The sequence below is a fragment of the Lemur catta genome, chromosome 8 (genome assembly GCF_020740605.2).
Source record: "Lemur catta isolate mLemCat1 chromosome 8, mLemCat1.pri, whole genome shotgun sequence".
Lineage (NCBI taxonomy): Eukaryota > Metazoa > Chordata > Mammalia > Primates > Lemuridae > Lemur > Lemur catta.
In genome coordinates, this window is record NC_059135.1 from 49130834 (window position 1) to 49135779 (window position 4946).

Consider the following 4946-nt stretch of genomic DNA (forward strand, 5'->3'; position numbering starts at 1 on the left):
AAGGATCTCTGCTCTCCTGATCCATCCCTTTTGTCTCAGAGAAATACTTGTTCATGGGGGTTTTTTGGTGAAGAAAAATAATGATGTTCTTAAAATACTATTAATGCTATAATTCTACCACATACAAATGAACTTAGCCTCACGTGAATCATAGTCCCCACCATCAGTTCCTTCAACTCATAGTTCATTTTCTTCATTGCAATGGGTACTATTTTAGCTGGGGTTTCTTAGGAAGGCTGGAGTGCTAATGCTTCATTGAAAGATGCAAACCCAGGGCATCAACAGTGGAAAAAAGGGGAAGTGAGACAGGGAAGAATAGGAAACAAATACATGGTGACATGTTACCAACCTGGCCTGTGCTCCATGAACCTGAAAAGACACAGCCAATTGCTTGGCCATATAAAGTGTCTGTGGACAGGCTCTATGAAAGGAAGTCCCCAAGAATAGTCTTTCAAAGACAGGCCCAAGGAAGAAATTTACCTGCAAGCTACCTCCCATCTCCTATGGGTCAAAATTTACCCTACTGGTCATTAGTTCTCCCAGCTTCCAGGTTGAGTCATCTGACCCCTTGGCTCTGCAGCCAAGGTATGGTACTTGTGCTGGGTTGTCCCTTAGGCACATTGGTTATGCTAGAAACTGTTTCCTCAAATCCCCTTCCCTGGATGCTACAGGTCTATATTTGTCCAGATGGACAAAACTGAAGCTGTCTAAGCTTACGAAGCAAAAGTAAAGCAGCAGCCAGTACATTCTGAAAGTCATCATTGGTTAGAGGAGACGGGAGACAAATGCAATTTCTAACCAATGAGATGAGAGGCAAGAGAGTTCTCACTCTTGCCTGTTCTGTATTCTGCTCTGATGAATAACTGACCACAGGCCTAGCTAACAGACTCTTCACAGAGACTCACAGAGGCAGGGGTCACAAAGACCCAACAACCTTCTGCATATTTCTACACCAGCCCTCAGGGGGTCTCACTGCAGCAGCTGAATGTGCCTAGTGTTCAGATTTCCCTGCAAGCTTGGACGCTTTTGCCTGAACCAGGGCTGGTCTCTGATCCTTCCCCCTTTTCAGACTTTTACTTCTCCAGCTTCTCCCACCGTTGTGAAGATCTAACTCCTATAATAAATTCCTTATTCAACACACTCAAAAAGGTTCTGTTTCTCTGATGGAAGCCTGTCTCCCAGGAGCTGAGGCTCGATCTGCTTCAGGAGGCCGACACTGGGGCAGGGCAAAGAGCTCAGAAACCTGGAGAAAAATGAGGCCGAGAGACTCTGAGGAGGTACTGTACCTGTGCTTTTTCAAGCAGCAAAAATATACAGAGTTTTGCTTTGTATTTGTTCATTGAGAATGTCAGCTTTGGAAATATTTTTGTTATTACTAAATTAACCTACTTTGGTGAATCACTTTCATATCATCAAAATTAACAATGATTTATTTTACCTTTGTTGAGACATCATTTTAGTTCTTTGATTGGAAAACAATAGATGAAAACTTGGTTGGAAAACCTGACCAGAACCTTGCCCCAGCTATGGGAGCATCCTGTCTGAGTTTGCCATTTTCTTATAAATTTGAACATAAGGATGAGCATTCCCTTTGTAATTTACTTTTTGAAAAGTAGATTTTAAAAAAAAGATTTACCATTTTTACCATAGCAAAGGAACACAGTGAGAAAATCAAATGGCAAACCCTTTGAAACAATGATTTCTTGAAGGAAGGATGCAATATTCCCTAGTGTTTGCAGGGGTGAGAGGCCTTGATCTAGCCTTACCTGCAGACTGTTTGTCTGTCAGATTTGGTGCTGCCTTTGGATATGTGCATCCATTTTTCCCTCACCCAATACAATACTCCCTAAAAATCACATATATTGTTGAAATTTTCTTACCAAGAATATTGCCATTAAGAACTCCGGGGTAAACATCCAGCCAGCTCAGAAGTCTGAGCTCCATTTAGTCCAATAGCCTTTATTCCCACACTCTCATAATCTGCCCAGATGACTTACTGATCCAGCCCAGAGAATACTGTTGTATACACTTCAGAGTGAACCTTTCATTCAGAGTGTTTATCAAAGTGCCTAAAAGGATAGGGGATTAGGATTTTGTTGAGTTTATTCAGACAGATTAACCCGTTACAGGGCAGGGCAGGTACCTGTTTCATTTATTTAATTCAATATATACTTTTTGAGTGCCTGCTATGTATTGGGCATTATTCTAGGTGCTTGAGATATTATGAGTAAGCAAAGCAAAGACCATGCCCCCCATGGAGCTTATATTCTAGCAGAGGGAGATAGACAATAAACAACAGACCTAACATGTGTAAATTACACAGTATATTAGAAACTCATACTGATGTGGAAAATTTTTTTAAAAGTTGAGCATGTTAAGAGGGAGGAGGGTTGCCAAGTTGCAATATTGAATGATGTGGGCAATCTGGGCTTCATTGAGAAGATGACGCTTGAACAAAGACTTGAAAGAGATGAGGGAGTGAAGCAGATATATGGGAATGGGAGGTTCCCATTCCAGTCAAAAGGCCAGCCACCACAAAGCATGTGGAGTGAGCATGTGGTATTCTGGGAGGGGCAAGGAGGCCAGGGTCCCTGAAACAGATGGTCTGAGGGAGTGAGGTAATGGGGACCGGATCATGGAGGGCCTGTGGGCCATTGTTAGGACTTTGACTTTTACTCTGAGTGAGAAGGGGATCGATCACAAGAGTCCATGCAGAGGAGTGAAGTAATTTGACTCAGGTTTTACAAGAGCAACTCTGACTGCTGTGTTGAGAATAGTCTCAAGGTGGGCAAGGCTGAAAGCAGGGAGGGGGCCGTGGCTGTCATCCTGATTAGTGATAAAGGTGGCTCGGATCCAAGTGGCACAGTGGGGATAAGAAGAAGTGGTAGAATTTAACCATCCTTTTCTTGGGATGGGGCTACTGTCCAATGAGCACCTAGTGAGGGCAGTACTGCTAACCCCCATACAACGTACACAACACACCTGCATCAACTAGAGCTTTGCTTTAACTCGGTGCAATTTTTGGAAAAAAGAAAAATCTTTTTTCAAAAAAGAAAGAAGAAGTAGTAGGATTTGATATGCATGTTAAAGGTAGAGCCCATTGGATTTTCTTTCTCATGGATTGGATCATGCTGATAAGTGTTTGCATGAGTTATGTTGAGACTTATTTTCATTGCGCTGTTCACTCATTGGTGAGGTCATGGGGAGGAAACATAGGGCCCTCCTACCTCCAGCTATCAGGAATGCTGATCACTGACAAAGATCCTAATACCTGAGAGTGACGTTTACAAGTGCTGATACCATTATCTGCCCAGCAAACAACAGTGCTCCATTCTCTGGGCTTTTATAAACACACACACACTCTCACTTACACATAGGATTAGTCCACACAGAAAAATGGAATGTTTGAGCATACACATGACAAACCCCTTAGGAACACAAAAATTCAAAATGAAGTTTTTCCCCCAAATTGTTGAATAAAATTAGCAAAATGGAATCCACTGCTTCATATCTCAAGGTTTAATCTGAAAAACAGACCTTCATGTAAGCAAACTAAGACCCAGAACGAATTTATTCAGCCAACGGGCCCTTTCGGGGGACTAGATCCGTAAAGTTTCCTTTCTGTTACATCAGTCCTCTGCACACAGGCCTCTTTTCCTTACAGAGGGGTTAAGGGAGCAAGAACCCAGCCTTCTTGATGGACAAGGATGGTGAGGTGAAAGCCCTCAGAAAGCCTGAGAATCTAAACCTAATACCAGTCTTTCCCAATTGTTTGACTTTGAACATGTTTTGGAACTTCTGTCTAAGCTCCAGCTTCTTCCTTTTTAAAAGACTTGGAAAAAACTGCCAAAACCTAGTAATATTGTTTGAGAGTGGTTACCGTAGTAACATGTAAAGTACCTCATATATGGAAGGCTCTGGACAAATGTTAGGTGGGTTATCTCTGCCTTCCAAAAGCCCATCCTTCTTTGAAGATAAAACACCAACGTCATGATCTTCATGAAACTTTTTCTGATCCCTGCTAGGTTTGAATGCAACCGTTAATTCCCACAGAACTGCCTCCTGCGCTCCTCCTACATTCAGCTCATCTTATTGGCAGTTTTAGACTTCCCTTGTTCTCTCTACTTGATTATAAGCTTCATGAGGTCAACTCTTTGTCTAAACCCTTGCACAGTATATGGTGGGTGATTAATACACAGTAGGTTAACTCTATTAATTATTTCTTGAATTTATTTTTAATTGACAAAAATTATATATACTTATGTACAGCATGTTATTTTGAAATATGTATACATTGTAGAATGACTAATTTCAATTAACACATGAATTATCTCACATACTTATTTTTTGTGGTGAGAACACTTAAAATCTACACTTTTGGCAATTTTCAATAACATAATACATCATTATAAAATTATTAACTGTAGTCACCAAGTTATACAATAGATCTTTTGACCTTATTCCTCCTATATAAATTAAATTTAGTATACTTTGACCAACATCTCCCCAAACCTCCTTCACCAGCCCATGGTAGCCACTATTCTTCTCTCTACTTCTGTAAGTTCAACTTTTTTAGAATCCACATTAAGTGAGATCATGTGGTATTTATCTTTCTGTGCCTAGCTTATTGCATGTAACATAACATCCTCCAGATTCATCCATGTTGTCACAAATGACGGGACTTTCTTCTTTATTAAGGCTGAATAACATTCCATTGTATAGATACTACATTTTCTTTATCCATTCAACCCTTGATGGATGCTTAGGTGGATTCCATATCTTAGCTATTGTGAATAGTGCTGCAATAAACATGGGAGTGCAGATATCTCCTTGACATACTGATTTTATTTCTTTTGGACATATACCCAGCAGTGGGGTTGCTGGAACATATGTAGTTCTATTTTTAATTTTTTGAAGAACCTCCATATTGTTTTCCATAATGGCTG

At 40.6% G+C, this 4946-nt stretch overlaps 1 non-coding gene across 1 annotated transcript; it reads left to right on the top strand.

The window, feature by feature from the left end:
- The first annotated feature begins 2894 nt into the window (after positions 1-2894).
- LOC123644264 lies at positions 2895-3029 on the top strand. Its single transcript, XR_006737081.1, has one exon. It is a non-coding gene; the product is annotated as a U4atac minor spliceosomal RNA (small nuclear RNA).
- Positions 3030-4946: the final 1917 nt, after the last annotated feature.